At 36.9% G+C, this 24,065-nt stretch overlaps 1 pseudogene; it reads right to left on the bottom strand.

Moving 5' to 3' along the window:
* The window catches only part of LOC137417273 (spectrin beta chain, non-erythrocytic 1-like), a 54,152-nt pseudogene that overhangs the window by 17,881 nt on the left and 12,206 nt on the right, over positions 1 to 24,065 (bottom strand).

The following is a 24,065-nucleotide window of genomic DNA, read 5'->3' as shown; positions in this document are numbered from 1 at the left end:
GCTAACAATGCACTGTGTGACTGCTTTTTCCATCCATTGCTTGTAAATAATTTTGGTCGCCCTTCCTTTTTGCTTGTGTGTGTATAATAAATCTGTTCTTCCTCCGTACTCTGTCTTTTTCTCTTTTCCTTCTCTTTCGGTCGCTTTAGAGGTTTCCCGATTGAATATCTGTGGGGCGATCTGGTCAACGTCGGGTGGAATCGGGTTCTAATCGGGGAGTAACTGTTCGGACGCGGTAATACACCACCGCTCGGTCAATATAACATCTAAAACCGCGTCTGTAACAGTATTCAGTAATTGGGGCTGTTGGAGGAGTCGTTGAGGATTCTGGAATGGAGAGGTGGGTTAATCAGGAGTTCCTCTGAACAAACAAAAAACGACGGAAGAAAGGAGTGGAAAAACCAAAAAAATGGCGGCTGCACGAGGAGCCGGGAAGAGGATGGCCTGTGTGTAGTACAAGTAGCGTCTGGTACACTATGGCGAAAATGGAAGACACGCGCATTACCAGAGAGATGATGTCCCTGACCAGACAGAAAAAGCCGTTGTTTTATTTGGCGAAAATATATTTGGAGTTGGACACTTTCATTTTCGGACCAAGTGACCAAGAATTGGGACCAAGAAGCAGATCATTAGACCCAAACATAATCCCTGTGGAGAGGTCTAGCAAGGACCGCACCGTGCACGTCTCTCTCCGCAGTACCTTTAAGTCGTCCATCCGGTCATTCAGGCCGGTCATCTCCTGTAAGACGCGCCGGAACCTGAGATTGGCGTCGAGGTGGGCTCGCCGTGTAGCCAACAGCCCCCGCAGCTGCTCCCACAGCTGCTTCATGTGACGACACCTTGCATCTATGCGCCGGGCTTCGTGATATCCCTCCGCCTGGAGCTCGCGTGCCAATTCCACCATGGCTTGCACACGTTCCTCGTACACACAGACGTCCACTTCGATCGCCTCGTGTTTCTTGATGGCGGCTTCCACAGACGCCAGGTCTCGGCCAAAGTTATCCTGCAGTCCCAAGAGCGAAGCAGTTTGCTCAGATGATGTTTTCGAAAAGGAATCAAATAGATCGCGTAGATGTGCTTCGGGTCCTTGAGGTCGATTACCTGGAGCGCGAGGCGTTGATTCTCCTGAAGCCACGTCTCGCGCCGCATCACCATTTGGTCAAACTGAAGAGCCATCTGTTCCAATTTCTCCTGGCGTGCCAGCTCGGCACTTAGGGTCATCTTTCTCTTGTGTTAGGCCTTTTCGAGCCGCTCCCATGCCTGTTCAGCAAGCAAGAGGTTTGGAAAAGGTTCCAAACTTATAATCTGAAGGACAAAAGTGAGTCTGCCAATGTTATTTGACTACATGTCATTGTTGCTGTGCTGTTGTGTTATTTGACTACCAAATAGGAGTAGTGTAATAATGTTGCTTCTGGGACACCTCCGTTTAACATGGGAAATCCCTATCTAATGTCATTTACCCCCTTGTCTTTTTCAAAAATCATAAACACCTCTATTTCTCCCACCCTCATCTTTATGAACCTTTTGTCTGTAGTACCTATCCTTAATGTTGTTCATTAGACCACTCAAACACTACAAATATTTGTTTTCTCTTATAGACCTATCATCCTTCTTCTACATATCATCTGGCAGATTAATCTTTGACCCACTCAAACATTGACCCATTCACTTCCATATTAATTCTTTCCCTCCCTCATTGCCCCTAAAGACCTCTATTTCTCTCACCCTGTTCTTTACGAACCTTCTAACCTTTTGACATGTTATCCTTATTCATTAGACCACTTAAACACCTGTGATCCTTCTGACCTTATGAACCTTTTAACCTTTTACTCTTAATATCATCTGGTGAATATAACCCACTCAAACAACGACCCTACAAATATTTGTTTATGTGTGGGAAATAATTTAATTCTCCTACAACTCTCCTCACCGTCTAATACATTAACAAAAAATATGTTTGAGTTTGGTTCTTTATTAAGATATTTTAACTGAGCTAAGATAAAATGGTAAACCTCCCTCAATGTTCTTATTTGAGCGCCTCCAGTGCCACACACTTTTTGGTAGGCTCTGCCCACCTTTTGTTAAGCTCCGTCCACTTTTTGGAAAAACCCCGCCCACTTTTTGGTAAGCCACGCCCACCTTTTACTAAGCCCCGCCCACTTTTTGTTAAGCCACGCCCACTTTTTTCTATGTCCCGCCCCCTTTTGCTAAGCTCCGCCCACTTTTGCTAAGTCCCACCCACTTTATAAACTCTTCAGCATTGTATCATTTCCAGGTAAAACATTACATCATTTTCAGGGAATTTCCATCACATCATTTCCAGTTAAGACACGCCCAGGGAATTTCCACAGGAAATGACACACACCCAGCCCTTCTTATAAAAGGCACCGACCACACAGGCTTTTTCAAACACGCTTTCTGCTTCACTTGAGAATGGACTCCTATGCCGAAATGGAATGGGATAACTTTGCTATTCCTTGGAGTCCTACTACCTGTGTAGAACTCAACCTTCAGATTGATGAACTGGACTCGAACCTCTTATCAATGGAGGTAAGTTTGTTTATTTATTTATTTATTTATTTAATTTTTTTTTTTTTTTTTTTTTTTAGATGAGACATGTAAGAGTTAACAAAGTTTATTTTAATATTCATAGAGCTTGATTTATACAAATAAAAATATTGTATTAAATTAATACATTGTTATTTTCTTTCACAGGAAATTGTATCTGAGATACGAAATGAAAATTCTGCTTTTAACACAACTTGGGATGAAGTTATTTTTTTGTTTGAAGACATTTTGAACAACCAAGACCCCCAGAACGAGTTCTACCTTGATGACCCAGCCAAAGAGTTATACCTTGGAGATCCACAAAATCCTGAAAAAGAGTTTTACCATGATGATACTTGTTGTGAGTTATCAAAACAAAACCCACTGAACAAGTTCTACCTTGATGAGCCAGAATACAAGTCATACATTGGAGACCCACAAATTTCTGAAAATTGGGAAAGGGGAGTTCTCCCTGATGGTCCGCAGTTATACTATGTGAGACACATCATAGAAACCCTAAAAAATTGTGAAATGGGAATTCTCCCTGATGGTCCGCAGTTATACTATGTGAGACACATCATAGAAACCCTAAAAAATTGGGCAAGGAGAGTTCTCCCTGATGGTCCGCAGTTATACTATGTGAGACACATCATAGAAACCCTAAAAAATTGGGAAACGGGAATTCTCCCTGATGGTCCGCAGTTATACTATGTGAGACACATCATAGAAACCCTAAAAAATTGGGCAAGGAGAGTTCTCCCTGATGGTCCGCAGTTATACTATGTGAGACACATCATAGAAACCCTAAAAAATTGGGAAAGGGAAGTTTTCCCTGATGGTCCGCAGTTATACTATGTGAGACTTATCACGGAAACCCCAAATATTTCTGAAAATTGTGGTTCTACCTTGGGGACTTGGAAAGATGGTTATATTTTTGGAGACTCGGAATGGGGGTTTTGTTTTGATGACTCGGAATGTGATACCTATCTTGGAGGCTCAACAGGAATGTGGTTATACCTTGGGAACTTGGAAAGTTGGTTTTGTTTTGGAGACTCTACCTGTGGGGTCCATCTTGGAGACTCTTTGGATTCTAAAGCAATGAACAATGTTCTTTGTTTAATGACGCTTGATTTAAGCAATATCAAGAAAGTTCGAGGAAGAAAATGCTGGAAAATTCTTTCTTCCCATTTCTACTTCTTCAAACTTGAAAGCCTTGAAAGACAGAATTGGAAGAAGAGGAAAAAAAATAAAAATGAAATACATATTTTTAAAAAAGAAGAAAAAAAAGATTATGTTAGGGTTTGGGTGGGATTTTGAATGTGAGGGTTAGGGATGGGGTTGGGTTAGGGATGGGGTTGGGTTAGGGTTGGGATTTTGAATGTGAGGGTTAGGGTTGGGGTTGGGTTAGGGATGGGGTTGGGTTCGGGTTGGGATTTTGAATGTGAGGGTTGGGGTTGGGTTAGGGATGGGATTGGGTTAGGGTTGGGATTTTGAATGTGAGGGTTAGGGATGGGTTGGGGTTGGGTTAGGGATGGGGTTGGGTTAGGGTTGGGATTTTGAATGTGAGGGTTAGGGATGGGGTTGGGTTAGGGATGGGGTTGGGTTAGGGATGGGGTTGGGTTAGGGATGGGGTTGGGTTAGGGATGGGGTTGGGTTAGGGATTGGGTTGGGTTAGGGATGGGGTTGGGTTAGGGATGGGGTTGGGTTAGGAATGGGTTGGGTTAGGGATGGGGTTGGGTTAGGGATGGGTTTGGGTTAGGGATGGGTTTGGGTTAGGGATGGGTTTGGGTTAGGGATGGGGTTGGGTTAGGGTTTGTATATTATTATGACTCACTCACACATACACAAAAGTTAAGCCCCAACTGGAAAGTTGAGGGATTCTGTGTTTGGGGTTCACAGATTTAAAAACGTATCCCCATTATACACACACAAAAGTTAAGCCCCAACTGAAAAGTTGTGGGATTCTGTGTTTGGGGTTCACAGATTTAAAAACGTATCCCCATTATACACACACAAAAGTTAAGCCCCAACTAAAAAGTTGTGGGATTCTGTGTTTGGGGTTCACAGATTTAAAAACGTATCCCCATTATACACACACAAAAGTTAAGCCCCAACTAAAAAGTTGTGGGATTCTGTGTTTGGGGTTCACAGATTTAAAAACGTATCCCCATTATACACACACAAAAGTTAAGCCCCAACTGAAAAGTTGTGGGATTCTGTGTTTGGGGTTCACAGATTTAAAAACGTATCCCCATTACATTTTATTTATTTATTTATTATTTTCAAGGGTATTATCTGCTTACTTGTGTTTTTTGTAATTCTTGCGAGTAAAATGAACCCAAGATTTCTTCTCCATTTAAATCATATAATTTGTAGGTCCAAGGGACTGTATCCATTACATCAATGATTTTAAATAATTCACGAGTCCATTTTTGTGTATAACCTTTCTCAAAATGACTTTTCCATTTGTATATTCTTACAATATCACCAACTTTAAACTTGGGCTTTCTCAAATTAATCTCCTTTTCATATTCTAATTTTGTAAATGTTTCTGATGGTTTTGATTTTGTTGATGAATGAACTGTATTATTGTAATTATCTACAATATCCTGAATTAAATACACCCATTTTTGAGAACCGAGTTGTGTGAATTTTTTATATAATTTCTCTTTTAAAGTACGATTAAAACGCTCAATAACAACTGCCTTTCCTTCATTAAAGGTGCTGTATAATTTAATACCCTTCCCCTTAAGAAATTTCATGAATATTTTGTTATAGAACTCTGTTCCCTCATCAGTCCATAACTTCTTTGGTTTCCTTTTATCCCGATCAAATATTAGCTTAAAGGCTAACATTAAAGTATCACCCCTTTTATTTTTTAAAGGGACAACCCAGGCAAATCTACTCCTCAAATCAATAACGGTTAAAGCATACCTGTATCCCCTGTCATTATTCAATTCAATTAAATCAGCGGACCATATGTGGTCGGTGTATTTAGAATAAACCTTCCTTCTTTTAAACTTTGTGATTATAGGTTTGTGTAATTCTTCAGCCAAAAGCTCCTCAGTCTTGATGACATCATTAGAGCCTAATAGTTTTTTGAGGAATAACCAAGACCAAGTTTCAATTTAGCATTTATCAAATTTCTCACAATAAACCTATCAACTTTCTCTCTCAACGTTGGATTTTGTATCAAAGACAAATTATACAACATTTCGCTGTCGGCTTTATGTTTTTCAGTCAACGTAGTGGTATTTCCATAAGCAATATCATGCTTCATACACACTTCGTCAACCCTATTTGTAGGTTTAGACCAAGGTTTAGGATTGTCAGCCTTATCTAATCTTTTATCCAAGTTTGTTCCTGGACCACAGAAAGAATACCCTGGAAGGTGTAATTCCCCTGGAATTCCAGTTGTTGTAAATTTACTTCCTGACAGAAACTTTTGTATGTCTCCTCCACTTTTAGGAGATATGAATTGGCACTTTTTAGAGCCACACACTTGACATATTCCTTTTTGATAAACTCTATTATTTTTAGCTTTAACATAAGAGATATTTTTAGATTTAGTTTTCTTTTTACATTTGAGACAATAACTCATATTTATTTATCAGAAAAATTCCGACAGAGTATCAAAACCTTTTTGGTTTTCAACATATACATTTCAATCTTTATTTTTAAAACATAAAGAATCCTAAGGAATGCCTTCACTCTCTCCTCCATTTATTTACAAATAAAAACTAACTAAAGTCAATGACACCAACATCATCAATCACATAATCTTTTCCTTCTTCTTCTTCTTCTTCACCACTTTCTCGTTTAAATCTCCTCCCTGAAATTGAAGACATTGACGTTGTTATTTTTGAAACCATTATCTTCATAAGAGTTGTTAATTCTTTAATTTCCTCTTCTGTGCGTTGAGATTGATTTATTTGCTGTAATACACTCAATCTTTTACGAATCTCACTGATTTCCATCTTTTTATATTTTTCCTCCCTCTCTCTTTGCTCCCTTTCCTCCCTCTCCTCCTTCTCCTTTTTCTCCCTCTCCTCCTTCTTCTTTTTCTCTCTTTCCTCCTTCTCCCTTTTCTCTCCTTCCTCCTTCTCCTTTTTCTCCCTCTCCTCCTCCTTTTTCTCCCTCTCCTCCTTCTCCTCCCTCTCCCTTTCCTCCTTCTCCTTTTTCTCTCTTTCCTCCTTCTCTTCTTCAACTCCTTCCTCATCCCTTGCTACCCTTGAGTTTGAACCCCAAAGAATATTATACATATACTCATCTGGATTTTGAGATATTCTTGTATCTATAATTATTTTTCTCATAATAGGATACCAATAAGATTTGTTGACGATTTCTAAAAGAGTTTTATATTTCATAACTTTGAGAAGTTCATTTTTATTTAATATTTTAAACAAGTCTCTATTTGTGGGTTTAACAATATCAGTATAAGGCCAGTTTTTAATGACAAAATTCCCATGTATATGCTCCAAATCATAAGGTATGTAATACCGAGCACCCTTTTCTTGTAGGTATCCTTGAATACAAAAATTATAATTCTCTTGTAGTCTTCTTCCTGCCATTTATGTATCAGAAATATATGTGAGATTAATATTATGACAGGTAATACCACCCCATCTTCCCACTACCAAATCGGTTTGTATTCCTCGGCTTTCTATCCTTATCTCATTACCTTCCTTCTTTGTCATGCGAACCATCGCTATACTATCATATATTTTTCTTTTCTTAAAATCACGTATTTGTTGTTTACTAATTGTACTTCCACATAAATCCTTATCCTCACCAAGTGGATAATATTCTTCTTTACGAGACTGATTTAAATCATGTAGGTCTTCTATGTTTATTGAAAAAGACCAATTATACCCTAAATCAGGCATATCATACCCCCATTTATTAATTCGCATATTAACTAAATGTCCTTCTTTATAAAATTCAATTGTAAGCAGGTAGTTAAATTCAATGAGGAAAGGTGTATGGTCAGTATAACCAGGTGTTGTGGTTGTAAATTTTACTTGTTTCACAAAACGTGCTGTTTTCTTTAAAAATATATATTGTGATAAATCACTTAATCTAATTAAGTCATTCGCATCTGTAGGGTTTGGATAATTGATTAATTTATAAGTATTCTTCATATTAATATTTTTACTTACACTATATTTTTGTCGTTCAGCCTGTGCCTTTGTATAATAATTTGATAAATCAATATCCTGAGAGGATTTTCCAAAGATAGAACCATCTTTTCCAACATAAGTCATTTATATTAGATTAAAAATGATATCATAAAAATTTTCATTATTGTTGAGTTGAAATAATACATATAAACATAATTGACCACAACATTTAGAATTAATTTCTTGAACTTGAAATGTTTGATAAACACCATTCTGTAAGAATTGTATTACTTCAACAGGTGGTGGCATACCATAACTATCAAAATAATATTTATCCTGACTATTATGAATACAAACCCAATGAGAACCATTCTGTGTGTCTAAATTCATAATAATATTCTTTGTATTCTTATTTATATGTATTAATTCATCTCTCATACAAATAACCACATTATCAATTTTTAGTGTTTTACAATACTTAGCTAGTTCTATATTTGACGTTGTATTCTTTCCAAATTGTTTAAACCATTTATCCATTTATTTATGAGAAAGATACAATCCATTACCCCGTTTAGTTAGTTTAACACCCGCTTGAGCGATAGAGGAAAGCATATCTCCAACCAACAATCTAGCTTTATCAGGTAGACTTTCAAGTTTTTGAGCAAAATCTACAATTACACCACTTCCACTAATTTGTTTCTCCAACTCCTTGTTATGTCTTTCCAATTCTTTTTGAGCTTTTAGTTGTGCCTTCCTTTCGTTAGCAGTTTTTACCGCTGCTGAAATACCACCAGTCAATGCTCCCGCCGCACTTAAACCAGCAAATAAAGGAATTAGAAACGGGAGAAATCCTCCTCTTGACTCGTCTATTGAATATTTCTTTAACATAGGTTTCGTCATTTTAATTTTAAGTGATCCAACATCATTTAGTGTTTTTACTTGTGTGTGTGTGAGTAAAACATCAATTCTTACAGCTCCTTTTCTTTGAATTGTATTAACATTAATAATACAAGGCTTTTGATTTTGAATACAAGATGTTAATTTATTAAGATTGATTTGATTAACATATACCCCAACCATTTATTTATGAGAAAAAACCTATGTGATATTAATCATAACACCATTATCTGTATTAATCTGTAATTCTGTTTCCTCCAAAAGCAAACAATATGCATTAACCTCTTCACTCTCCCCTCTTTCAATGTATAGAGAAGTATCCACTCGATTAGACTTTATAGTTTCCTTTTGAGAACTCAGGTCAATTGCGTAGATTGTATAAAGTTTTTGAAACGCAACCATATCCAAAATAGGATAATTATTACCATTACTTTCACACACCTTTTGGTAGGACTTGTAGGCTTCCGCATAATCATTTTTTTCCCAATCAATTTCCAATCTATCTCGCGGATAAAATGTGCCATCAAGAGAAACCCGAAGTTGTTTCACCTTAGCATTATCACTCAGCGCATTATTCTTATTAGTACCGTCCTCTCCATCTGGTTTTTTAAAAATGAGCCAGAGGTATCGTGGCTTTCCTTGAAGAACACCCAAATTCCAAGTGTAGGTAGTGTGTTCCAGTTTAACGTGTTGACATCTTCTTTTAAGGTATGATACATTTAGCGGTTTCTTTGAGTTAAGTCTTCTATTTAACATCTCTTCCGTTTTAAGATTAGGAGTATATTCACTGATATACCAACACAAATCATTAATAACAAATTTATTGTTGTCTCCAAAAGCATTTTCATCCCCAAAAAGCAACCTATTTACATTATCATTCCTTTGTAGTTGAAATCTAATTTTAAGACCATACAAAACTGCTACGGTAAAACTATTCACTGCTTTTGTTTCATCATTATACATTGACTTCCTTTGACTATAACCAGGGTCTGCGTTTGTACCCGTTGACATATCAGGAATAAAACCTTCAACAGCTCCCTTACCCATTCTATCACTAAACGAATATAGTGTAAATTTCATCATTTCAGATGTAGCAGAGACATAATCAACCGCTTCAACCTCTTGTGTTCCAATATACAGGCGGACACTGTCAAACATTTTCCAGAAGAAATCATTTACGAGTGTAGCATTAGTATTATTCGCAGCCTTAGTGAATTTAAATTTACACAGCAAGAAACTATCAGCTATATTCAAGTAAGTTTGTTGATTATTTATTTCAAAACTTTTTGTTCCGTTTGAATTCCAGTCTGTTCCTGTTATAGCATTTACCTTAAAATAGTCTTCCTTTTTAGTGGAGTTTGAAATGATAATCGTATCATCCAAATCATAGATACTATCAATCGCTTCCATACTTGTATTTATATAGCATTAAAATTGTTGAAACCCTGACCCAAGTATTTTAATGATTTTTTGTCGTTCTTGTGAAGATAGTTGAGTTTTACCTTTTTTTATTTCTTTGATTGCTTGTAATTTATGAGACTCCTTTTGAGCATCTTTTATACTCTTTATAGCACCCGCAACGGAGCCCACGGCAGAAGCAGTTGAATCAATTAGGTCTTTATGTTTAAGGATGGTTGAACCAATACCCATTAGAGTATCAATTATCCCATCTCCTTTATTTCGAAATTGATGACCTACACCTCGTTGTCTCTTAGGTTTATAGTATCCTCTACCCACATACCTTGTATAGTCTGGTGAAAGGAACATGCCCTCCCCTGTAATTATTTTATATTTTCCCAACTCGTGTTTTCTCACAATAACCATTATTTATTTATTGAAAAACTTCACGTAGGTGAATTCTGATGGATATAATTTCATCATTAAAGGATATCATACGATTATCTTGGTCGGTTATCCTAAAACTTACTCTGTATATGGTTTTTCCTGACACAGGTAAATAGACAAGATTTTTTGGTTCCATATTAAATTTATAACCAATCGGGGTTGAGTATGCACTGAATGAAAATATTGTATTTGTTCTTATTCCATCGTTATAAGCACCATCAATCAAATCACAATGAATTAATACTGAATTTATACCGGAGGATATTTGGATAACATTATCACTGTAAAACGTCCCGTTATTTTCAATCTTTTTTGAAGAGAAACCCAATAGCTCTCTAAACCTCTCCGACCTCACCCTCTCTGACCACTTAGCCATCACTCTGACCATCAACATCCCCGCCCCAACACCAAGGCATTATCGCACAATCAACTTCCGTAAGCTAAACGCTCTTTCACCTACCTCATTCTCATCCACCCTCTCTGAAAAAATGTCCACTTCTCCCTTCATTGACCTCCACACCCCTTCCGACCTCACTGACTACTACAACCACACTCTCTCCTCCTGCCTTGACCAGCTTGCGCCTGTAAAAACCAAAACAGTTTCTTTCACCCATTCTGCTCCCTGGTTTACCCCTGAACTCCACCTGATGAAAACTCGTGCTCGCCAACTTGAAAGACTCCGCAATAAAACGGGTCTCACAGTTCACTCCCAAGCCTACAAGGACCACATACAACACTACAAAGATGCCCTCTCCCGCGCCCGCTCTGCCTACTACTCTCAAATTATCCACTCTGGCTCCGGAAACCCAAAAGCACTCTTCTCGACAATAAACAAACTCCTCCGCCCCCTGAACACCACCACCCAGTCATTCACAGTAGACAACTGCATCTCCTTCCTCTCTTTCTTCCAACGCAAAATTGACAACATCTACAACAGCTTGACCACCGCCGCACCCGCTCCCCCTCCAACCACCTGCCCCCCCTTGTCCTGCCATCCCCTGTCTCGGTTCTCCCCAATCTCTCCTACTGACCTCTCTGAACTCCTCATAGGAATGAAAACTGCCACCTGCACTCTTGACCCCATCCCCTCCAGCTTTGTCAAAGCCTCCCTCCCTGCTCTCTCTCCACTTATCATTGCAACAATAAACTCCTCCCTGTCTACAGGCATCGTCCCACCTTCCCTCAAAATTGCTGCTGTTACCCCCATTCTAAAAAAACCTGGTCTAAACCCTGACACCCTAAACAACTTCAGACCCATCTCCAACCTACCCTTTCTGTCAAAAGTTTTGGAACGCGCTGTAGCCACTCAACTCAAACATCATCTCTCTGCCAATAACTTGTATGAAACATTCCAATCCGGATTCCGCTCCAACCACAGTACTGAAACTGCTCTCCTCAAAATCACCAACGACCTTCTCCTCTCCTCTGACGCTGGCAACCTCAACATTCTCGTCCTCCTCGACCTCAGCGCTGCCTTTGACACCATCGATCACACTATCCTCCTCACCCGACTTGAATCCACCTTTAACGTCACCGGCACTGCCCTCTCTTGGATTAAATCATACCTCTCTGACAGATGCCAGTTCATCTCCATCAATAACTGCAAATCCCCCACTGCTCCCCTCCCCCAAGGTGTCCCCCAAGGTTCAGTTCTTGGCCCCCTCCTCTTCATCCTTTACCTGTCCCCGCTCGGTCACTTAATCCGCCGTCATGGTCTCCAATTCCACTGCTTCGCCGATGACATCCAGCTTTTCATCTCCACCAAGTCCGTCTCCACCGACACCCACTCTATCCTGACAAACTGCATCACTGAAATAAAATCCTGGCTTCAAATCAACTTCCTCAAGCTTAACTGTGATAAATCTGAAATAATCATCATTGGCCCAAAAACGCTCACAAAATCCACCCATAACTTTGCCCTCAACATCGACGGTATCCCAGTATCCACCTCCCCTCACATCCGGAATCTTGGCGTCATCTTTGACCAAACCCTTTCCTTCGACAAATACACTAAACAGATCACAAAGTCAGCCTTCTTTCACCTGAAAAACATTGCCCGTCTCCGCTCATCCCTCTCCTCCACGGCTGCAGAAACCCTCATCCACGCCTTCATCACCTCCCGTCTGGACTACTGCAATAGCCTCCTCTATGGTTCACCCTCAAAAATCACCAATAAACTCCAATACATTCAGAACTCCGCTGCCCGTCTACTCACTCATTCCCGGACCCGTGACCACATCACCCCCGTCCTTTACAAGCTTCACTGGCTCCCCATCCCCCAGAGAATCCAGTACAAAATCCTCCTCTTGACATACAAAGCCCTCCATAACCTGGCCCCATCCTACCTGGCTGACCTCCTCTCCAGACACACTCCCACCCGCAACCTCCGCTCTGCTGGTACCAACCTCCTGACCCCCTCCATCCGGACCAAATTCAGATCCTGGGGGGACAGGGCCTTCTCCATCGCTGCTCCCACCCTCTGGAACTCACTACCTCACACCATCAGAGACTCCTCCTCACTCACCACATTCAAAACATCACTAAAGACCCACCTGTTCAACGCTGCATTCAACATTCAACCCACAGCATTTAACCCCTGACTATCTCTTCTCCTTCTCCCTCCTTTTGCTTTAAATATTTCCCTATTGATTCTTGTCTTGTCTTTTTGATTCTTGTCTTATATATATGCCGTATATCGCTGCTGTTTGTTTTCTTGATTCTTGTCTTTTTGCAATTGTTGTTTTCATGTATTGTTATGCATTATGTTTTCCACTCTGTCAAAGCGCCTTTGGGCTTCTGGAAAAGCGCTATACAAAATAAATGAATTATTATTATTATTATTATTAAACGAATTTTCAATCGTGAAATCAACTTTATAATTATTTTTAAGTTTAATAGTTGATTTTGAAGTGTGTTTTTGAATATCTATTACAATATTTTTTGGTTCATCACCTTTTTCTTTCATAAGGCGAGAGACTTCTGAAGATATTTGAGAAATCTCGTAAGCTCCAGGTGAAACGGTTATAGTTTTATATCCACTTCCTGGATTATAACTAAACTTGTTGTTTTTCTCTGTGATATTAAAAAGGGTATTGTAAGTTTCCATTGACAACAAAGATGCCTCATATGAGGTAAGGGGGTCAAGTTGTAGTGGGTAAGGGAATGAAGCTGTGTAATCGCTCGTTGTGAAATTAAAACTAAGAATTGTGCTTCTCATCTTATTTAATATCTAATAAAATATCTTTGTATTGACATTTATTAATTATTTTCATGTTCATCAACTGATCTAAAATGGCTGAGGATTCATTAAAACAATTGTTGTTTCCAGCCTTCTTACTACCTAACAACAATAATAGCCTATTAACTAATTGTGATGGGTCATTTGGAAGAAAACTAACACCCGAACCAAGCTTACTTAAAGCATCAATAATATGTTTCTCCTTCTCATTCTTCTTACTTTTACCAGCAACAGAAACTCCATAATCAAGTGCATTTAGCAACTCAATATATACCCTATCTTCCTCTCTTTCCATATCAAGTGGTTCCTCAAAATATTTTGAACCGCTGAATCCGGGGTTTGTTAGAAGAAACATTAATCTTGGAGTTAATTTAACATTTGGTTGAGTAGAACTCAAGAACATCAATTCATCATTAAATATCAATACCTTTTCTTCCACAAGATGAAACACTGCTGGTTCTTCTGTTGGAATGAGACCTGCTCTGGTTTTTGAACCCGCCGAATATTCATTGTTTTGAAGAGCTTCCACAACATAATTAGGGGGTTGATTTACCTCCTCAAGTTTCCGAAATAATCCCTCGTCATCATATTCTAATTCACCTAGTTCTTGTTTTGTTATCTGACTAAAATCTTTGAGCATTTGAAGTTTTTTCGGAGTAAATTCTACCGTGGGAACTGTAGGTGAGTGTTGAGTTTTCAAAAGTGGTTTAAAGAATTTCTCTTGTTTTCTTTCAAAGGCTTCTTCACCAGTTAGTTTCTGTCTCCGTTTCTTCTTTATCTCTTCCTGTTGTTTAACAACTTTTGAAACTAATTGTTGATGTTCCTTAAACTTTCTTTCTCTTTCTTCGGTATTCATTTTCTGTATTTATTTATTGAAAAATATCATTTAGTATCTCATCTTGTTTCACAACAATATATTTATATTTTCCAATCGTGTGTTTCATATAATTTTCAAATTCTTTTTTACTACATAACGTAGAGCAATTATCTCTCCAAAAATTATTTACATCTATTGAATTTAACTTAAATAAAATAAAAGTATTGGCATTGTTTCTTATTGAGCGTCGAGGGAGTTGAAAATATGATTGACTAAGATATATACAATTACAAGAAGAATGTCTCCCTCTTGTATAGTAGCTATCCATTACTGTTTGGTTTCTCTCATTAACACAATCATCAAAGATGACGAGGTTCTTTTTTGATTTATCTAAATCTTGAGGTGAAGGTATATCATCCGTATTATCACTGAGAATACAAGTTATGGGTTTCGATTTTGATTTCTGTGTATCACAAAATAATTGTATTATATCTTCAATATTATAATCATTCAGTTTGTTTTGAAGTTTAAATAAACCGATAATGTCTTCCTTTTTAAGACCTGCATTAAAACCCTGTGAGAGTAGTTGATACTCGGGTTGAAAACTTGACTTTGTAAAAATTATTAAATTATCATAATCTAAAAAATTAGGACCAAGGAGCATCTTTAAAAGTAAACAGGTTTTCCCACATCCGCTTGAACCAACTATTAGACATCTCAATGAATTTGGAATGTTTTTATGGTTATTAAATTTTATCTTATTTTCCCAAACGGGTAAAAAATCATTCATTTATATATTTGGAAAACAAGTCATCCAACTTTTTTTGAGCTATTTTAGAAACTCTATATTTTATCCTGAGTTCGGGTTTAATTTCAAAATAATTCATTATTTTATTTATGTAGTATCTTGTATTAACATTTCCATTAAAATTATTTTGAATAATAAATATCATTAAACCCTTATACATTTCCTCAATACAAAGTCTCTTTCCTTGTAAGAAATGGTGTATTATCACCATAATGCTTAACATTCATCTCTCTTATTAATCTTGTAAAGTAATTCATTTTTGGTTCTAATTTAAAAGAGTTATATGTTTTTTTATATTTCTTATTATCATTAATTAGAATATAATCACAGAATAAACATTGTTTATATGAATCCTCATCATTAAGCCCCACTCTATCACAAGCCGGACAATTCTCTAATTTATCATATGGAGAGTCTGGAAATTCTAAATATCCTTCAGAACTTATCATATTTATGTGGTAAATTTTTACTTAAACTAAACGCAAGTTTATTCATTAATAAATACAATGTTTCAAAGCACAAAAGACAAATTTCAATCAATCTCTACTTCGGTGGAAGATATAGAAAAATATGTCAAAGATGTTAAATTGAACAAAGATAAATATGGAAATTTTTGGGTAAAACCAGTTATGGAAAATAACATGAGCCCCTCTATTTCATTTAAAGGAAGAGCTCTAACTATACCTGGAAAGACATCCATTAAAGTAAATCTAACAAAAGTTTCTCCTCTACTCCTGGCAATTTATTCAAAGCTTGAAAAAGTGATTGACCACGATACTTTGAAAAAGAATGATAAGACCATTAATAATTCTAGAGGAGACATTTGTATTTTCTTTAATAATCCAAAGGGTGTAGATCTAAGTAAAATGAATGATGTTAATATTTCTGGTGAAATGTCATTTCGTTCTATGATAGTTAGAGATTATTTAAAGATAACTTTTGATATAAAAATTGTAGAGATTGAATCTGTTAATGAAAGAAAGTATATAGATATTGATGGGAATATTTTTCTTGCTAATTAAATATGAGTCAATACAGCAGTGAAGATTTTACTATTTCATTGAACTCGGACGATAGTGATGATAGTATTTCATTGAACACAGATGATAGTTATGATACTAATAGTTTGTGCTCAAATGATAGTTATGAGAGTAGCTTTATTGATGACTCTGAGTATGATTCTGAGTATTCATGTGATAGTTATGACTTAGATGATTCTGAGTGAAAAAGTGTTTTAGTTTAAGCACAGCGATATATATAAAACGGAGCTGTAAAGCTCAAAAGTGTTTTATTTTAAGCACAGTGATATATATAAAACACCACGTTTTCTCACGCTATAAATATGGTTTATTGTGATACTTGCGAGAAGGAAGTAAAATATTATAAACAACATATTCTCACCGCAAAACATACATACAACATTTTAAACAAACTTTCCCCTCTTCCACCTGAAACAAAACACTGTTCTACATGTAATAAAAATATCCTCAAGAAAGGCTTCAAAATACATCTTAAAACAATTCTACATTTATCAAATTTTATCACAACTAAAAACTCTGATGGAGCATTCAAAGGACATATTAAAATAAGAGTCTTTAACTTCAAACCTCCTGAACCAGAGTCTATAGTTGATGCTGTAGAAATAGTTAAACCTGCTGTTCAAACGTTGATTGAAAAAACACTAAAGGAAATGAAACCACTTAAATTTTATATGGGAGTAAAATTAGAAATGACAAAGGATGAAGGAGTTATAGATGCACCATACATGAGAACTGAGCCACACTTTATATCTTCATATCAAGATTTTAAAACATCAGGAGTCTATGATGAACTTATTAAACAAGAGCAAGATGTGGATAATTCAATCGTAGGAAGTGGATTCAATATAGGAAAAATTATTTACATAGACATTCATATTCTTAAATCAGATCCTCTAAAAGCTTCTTCTTACATTGATTTACCCAGTGTTATCAAAAATAGAAAAGCAGTTATCAATATCAAAAATAAAGACAATAAATGTTTTCTCTGGTCTATTTTAGCACACTTACATCCTCCACATTTTCATGATGAAAGAGTATCTCATTATAAAAAATATGAGAATACATTAAATACGAAAGATCTAAAGTTTCCGATGACTTTAAATGATATTCCTAAATTTGAAAAGATGAATAATTTATCAGTTAATGTTTATGGTCTAACAGAAACAAACAACATTCAGGTTTTAAAGCTTTCTGACAATTGTAAACAAACTCATATTAATCTTCTATATTTTAATTCAGACGAAAATTCACATTATACATACATCAAAGATATTGCTAAATTAATAAAACCACAAGTCTGTAAGAGAACAAATAAAATATATATTTGTTTGCGTTGTCTTAACTTCTTCAATTCACAAGAAAGATTAGATAAACATTCAAATTATTGTGGCGAACATAAATCAACGGTAATCAATATGCCTAAAGAAGGCTCAAAGATCACATTCAAAGATGAAAATAAAAAGATCAAACATCCATTTGTTATATATGCTGATTTTGAAAGTATTTTAGAAAAAATTGATACTGCTTCTCAAGATCCAAAAGAATCATACACAAATAAATATCAAAAACATACTCCTTGTGGTTTTTGTTATTATATCAAATCATCCGTTGGTGATAAATATAACAAGTTAGAGATGTATAGAGGCTCAAATACCCCAGAGGAGTTTGTGAAACGACTAGAAAAAGACTGTGTTCGATTAACCAAGATAATGAGAGAAACCAATAAACCAATGTCCTTAACAAGTAAAGAAAAAAGGGAATTTATAAAAAACAATGTCTGTCATATTTGTGAGGAGAAAATTGGTAAAGGTCTAAAGGTTAGAGACCATTGTCATCTCACTGGTAAATATAGAGGTCCGGCTCATCAAAGTTGTAATATTAATTATCAACTCCCCTCTTTCATTCCTGTCTTTCTTCATAATAACGCTCATTATGATACACATCTATTTATCAAGGAACTCTCAAAGACTTCTGGAAGTATCTCAGCAATTCCAAACACGGATCAGAAATACATTTCATTCACAAAAACAATTCACACATCTCCTATTACTCATATCAGATTTCTTGATACATTTAAATTCATGGCAAGTCCATTGGTTAACTTGGTTCAAAATCTAAAAGAGTTTCCATGTCTTTCAGAGTATTTTTTAGATAAAGATTTTCTAACACAAAAGGGAATTTACCCCTATGACTATATGGACTCATTTGAGAGATTCAATGAAACACAACTTCCTTCAAAAGAAAATTTCGATAACAAATTAAATAATAGTCATATATCTGATAAAGATTATGTACACGCACAAAATGTTTGGGAAAAATATAACATCAAGAATCTTGGCGAGTATCACGATTTGTATCTCAAAACTGATGTGCTTTTATTGGCCGATGTATTTGAAGCCTTTAGATCTGTTTGTCGCACTGGATATGGATTGGATCCTGCTCACTACTACACAGCACCTGGATTGGCCTGGAGTGCGATGTTGAAAATGACAAAACAAGATTTGGATTTGATAATCGATGTTGATATGCTTTTGATGATTGAAAAGGCAAAAAGAGGTGGAATTTCACAAGTCTGCTCGAGTAGATACGCAAAAGCAAATAACAAATATCTTCCAAATTATGATCCAACGAAAGAGAGTTCTTACTTGATGTACTATGACGCGAACAACCTGTATGGCTGGGCAATGTCTCAGGCTCTTCCTTATGGAAAACTTAGATGGGTAAAGGAAAAAGACTACAAAAACGTTTTACAAGATGTATGTATCTCTACACAAAAAGAATTGGATGAAGAAAAAGTTGGTTATTATTTTGAAATTGATTTAAAATATCCAGAGGAACTCCATAACCTACACAAAGATCTCCCATTTGCTTGTGAGAAAGAAAGTCCAAAGAAAGAATGGTTGAGTGATTATCAACGATCGTTTGATATAGGTGAATCAACAGAAAAATTACTTACTACATTATATAACAAGAAAAATTATGTTCTACACCAAAGAAATTTGCGACAATATTTATCAAAAGGTCTAAGAGTAGAGAAGATCCATAGGGTTCTAAAGTTCAATCAAAGTCATTGGTTAAAGGGGTACATTGATTTTAATACACAAAGAAGAACAGAGTCAAAAACAGATTTTGAGAAAGACTTTTATAAATTAATGAATAATGCGGTCTTTGGTAAGACTATGGAGAATGTGAGGAAAAGACAAAATATCAGACTATCAACATCTTGGGAACAAGCATCAAAATTAATTAATAGACCGAGTTTTACTCGAGCTGAGGTCTTTACTGAGAACTTTTGTGCGATCCATTTGATTAAAGAGAGTATTGAAATGAACAAACCTATTTATATTGGAACAACAATTCTTGATTTATCAAAGTCATTAATGTATGATTACTTTTATAATAACTTGAGGAAGAAATATCAAAATGATGTTAATCTACTTTATATGGATACAGATAGTTTTATTTTGAAAATTAATACCAACGATGTTTATTCAGACATGAAAAGAGACATTAATATCTATGACACGAGTAATTACAGTCCAGAGAGTGAGTTGTTCTCTTCTAAAAATAAAAAGGTGATTGGAAAGTTCAAGGATGAATTAGGAGGAAATGTTATGAGTGAATTTGTGGGATTGAGGTCAAAGGCTTATGCTTATAAATACATTGTGAATAACGTTGAAAAGACTGATAAGAAGTTAAAAGGTGTAAAGAAAAATGTTATTAAAGAAACAATAAACTTTAAGGATTATTATAACTGTTTAACAACAAAGAAAGAAGAGTTTAGAAAGATTAATGGAATAAGAAGTTATAAACATCAATTATATTCAGAAGAGATAAATAAGAAAGCATTGGGGGCTTTTGATGATAAGAGGTTTATTTTAGAAAATGGAATTGATAGTCTCCCTTATGGTTATATAAGTATATAAGTGATAAGATATATATAAGTGATAAGATATATATAAGTGATAAGATATACATAAGTGATAAGATATATATAAGTGATAAGATATATATAAGTGATAAGTTTAAAAGGGGGGGGGGGGGAGGTTGGGGATTTTAACGGGCTACCGCCGCCTTTTTTACTATTATATAAATGATAGAACCAAGTATCAACCAGACTAAAGAGTGGAGGTGTAATCAACCTTGGTATATAAATGGAAAACATAATGAATGTGAAAAATATCAAATAGGTATAATTGAAAAGGCAACTGGTAAAAAAGTTCACAAAACAAATAAGAGAATTAATTTAAATACCGGTGAATTGGGTAAAAAAGCTGGAAATATTTTTGAGTGGACGGAAAACTTTGATGGTTGTCAGGAAAATATATACTTTAATTTAAAAATGGTATGTGGCACTGGAGGCGCTCAAATAAGAACATTGAGGGAGGTTTACCATTTTATCTTAGCTCAGTTAAAATATCTTAATAAAGAACCAAACTCAAACATATTTTTTGTTAATGTATTAGACGGTGAGGAGAGTTGTAGGAGAATTAAATTATTTCCCACACATAAACAAATATTTGTAGGGTCGTTGTTTGAGTGGGTTATATTCACCAGATGATATTAAGAGTAAAAGGTTAAAAGGTTCATAAGGTCAGAAGGATCACAGGTGTTTAAGTGGTCTAATGAATAAGGATAACATGTCAAAAGGTTAGAAGGTTCGTAAAGAACAGGGTGAGAGAAATAGAGGTCTTTAGGGGCAATGAGGGAGGGAAAGAATTAATATGGAAGTGAATGGGTCAATGTTTGAGTGGGTCAAAGATTAATCTGCCAGATGATATGTAGAAGAAGGATGATAGGTCTATAAGAGAAAACAAATATTTGTAGTGTTTGAGTGGTCTAATGAACAACATTAAGGATAGGTACTACAGACAAAAGGTTCATAAAGATGAGGGTGGGAGAAATAGAGGTGTTTATGATTTTTGAAAAAGACAAGGGGGTAAATGACATTAGATAGGGATTTCCCATGTTAAACGGAGGTGTCCCAGAAGCAACATTATTACACTACTAATAGGTATTTGCTTTTTCCTCTGAAACTACAACAAACAATTTCAATGAAACGTCACCACAACCTTCATCACCCATGATGTACCAATGTTTGCTCAAGGCATTAGAAAAATTTGGGTCTGAGGAAATGCAGGATGTGAGGGTGGTTGGGGAATGGGTTGCCCCCCAAAATAGGTATTTTTATTTTTTTGTTTGTTTAAATTCTTATGATTATTTTAGTATGATTCTACATGCTGCCCTGTCTTCTAGAAACCATTCAAATTTGTTTAAAATACCTTTAATCAGTGCAGTATACTGTTTATTCTACCAGGTGAGTGCCAGGGGTATTGCCCCTATGTTTGGTATACATAGTCAAGACTCCTGGAAGAGCTAGTACACTGAACTGATCAGGACGTAACAGAAAAAAACAGGAAGCAAAGCACGCGTACATGGAGAAGTAAACTCCAAGAAGGAAAAACTGGAAAATTAGGAGGCATGAGGGTGAGGTTAACGAGGGTAGAAAATATCATGGTTTTGGATTGGGGACAATCTGAGTTGGCGGTGAACATCTGCGTTGAGGACCTGGAGGAAAGAATGACATTGAAGAGGATGTGGAGGTTGATACTGTGGAAATGTAACTCATTGATTGGGACTGGTAACTCTGATTGGGACTGGTAACGAAGCAGATAGACGATTTCGTAAATGAATGTCAGGAATGTGCACGAACATGGTAATCTCTTGTCCACCTGGTCACAGCCCCAGGCTGGAGCACCCCCCTATTGTTTGGTAAATGGAACTCGCAGCAGGAGGGGAGCGAGCTGGTGCCAGTGAGGCGACCGAGTAACATTGCTGCGGAGAAGGGATTACGATTTCAGCGCACAGAGGATTAACTGAAGTTTGCCCATATAAACAGAAGAGACATTGAGTCAAAGGGCACTCATCCTCAGAAGCTCTACCCGACGGAATGAACGCGTACCAGGAGTACGGCGCTGCAGCCATGAAAGAGGGACTATGCGGATAGAGTTACCTGGTCCATTGAGTTAACGGTAGTTATTACTATTTGAAACTAGTTAATAAAGTTGTGATCTTTCGTAAACCTGTGACATCATTGGAGTCTTGAGTCTCACACCACTTCCTCGAAAATCTGGAGGCACCGCTGGATTTCGAGTGGATGTCGCCAAGGTAAGCATGGCGTCTTGGGGATGGTCCATTATGAAATACGAACTTGTGTTTAATTCTGAACATGGTGGAGGATGTGTGTGTGGGGCTTGCCGCGATATAGGTAACATAATCCAAGGAGTGTAAACGTATTTTTGTCACGACCGTCCGAGGTAAAAGTCACGGATGGAACGTTTTAAATGATTCTATTATTCGTGTGCTTGCGAGGATGCGTACGGTATACGCTGGGTGTTAAGAGCCTTACTCTGGTCTGCAGGCAAATCGGCTCCTGAAGTGCACCATGAGGCGATTTGTTTGCCGGTTCGGTAAGGTTCGGTAAGGTCCGTACACGTGTACAATCGTGTACACCCGTTTTAAATAAATAAATAAATAATTTTTCCAGTTTTCCCGCCATTTCTAAAACTCGTTTGATTACAATATAAATTAATGACAGACAACGCCATCTCATGCCGGTCCAGAATTATTGTGAAAGATGGCGATTGGATGAAAATTGCATACCGACACTCCCTCACTGGCCCTCATTGTCCCTCATTTCCATTCCGGCTACCTGTCTCCTGCTCCCGCTCCTTCTCCCTCCCTCTAGTTCCCATTGGCGGACGCTTTGCGAGAAGCAAAGCGTTTGTGTGAAACCTCAACCTAAATATAAAAATTGATCTGCTTGGTGTTAGTTTAAGGGCTGTTCCAAATTTATCCTGATTATGAGAGATAATTACAGGAAATGTGTACTGTTCTTGTTTGGTGATTATCAGACAGATAGAGAGAGACAGAGAGACAGACAGAGAGAGATAGACAGAGAGAGACAGAAAGTGAGAGAGAGACATAGACAGACAGAAAGAGAGACAGACAGAGAGAACCACAGACAGAGAGAGACAGACAGACAGACAGAGAGAGACAGACAGAGAGAGATAGACAGAGAGAGACAGAAAGTGAGAGAGAGACAGACAGAGAGAGATAGACAGAGAGAGACAAACAGACAGAGAGACAGAGAGAGAGAGACAGAAAGAAAGAGAGAGAGACATATAGACAGACAGAGATAAAGATGATATTCAGACAGATAGAGAGAGACAGACAGACAGACAGAGAGAGATAGACAGAGAGAGACAGAAAGTGAGAGAGAGACAGACAGAGAGAGATAGTCAGAGAGAGACAAACAGACAGAGAGACAGAGAGAGAGAGAGACAGAAAGAAAGAGAGAGAGACATAGAGACAGACAGAGATAAAGATGATATTCAGACAGATAGAGAGAGACAGACAGACAGACAGAAAGAGATAGACAGAGAGAGACAGAAAGTGAGAGAGAGACAGACAGAGAGATACAAACAGACAGAGAGACAGAGAGAGAGAGAGACAGAAAGAAAGAGAGAGAGACATAGAGACAGACAGAGATAAAGATGATATTCAGACAGATAGAGAGAGACAGACAGACAGACAGAGAGAGATCGACAGAGAGAGACAGAAAGTGAGAGAGAGACAGACAGAGAGAGATAGACAGAGAGAGACAAACAGACAGAGAGACAGAGAGAGAGAGACAGAAAGAAAGAGAGAGAGACATAGAGACAGACAGAGATAAAGATGATATTCAGACAGA

Source organism: Myxine glutinosa, unplaced genomic scaffold (assembly GCF_964187855.1).
Source record: "Myxine glutinosa unplaced genomic scaffold, kmMyxGlut1.1 SCAFFOLD_664, whole genome shotgun sequence".
Classification (NCBI taxonomy): domain Eukaryota; kingdom Metazoa; phylum Chordata; class Myxini; order Myxiniformes; family Myxinidae; genus Myxine; species Myxine glutinosa.
Note: the sequence above shows the minus strand (reverse complement) of the source record. Positions and strands in the feature narration are given on the sequence as shown.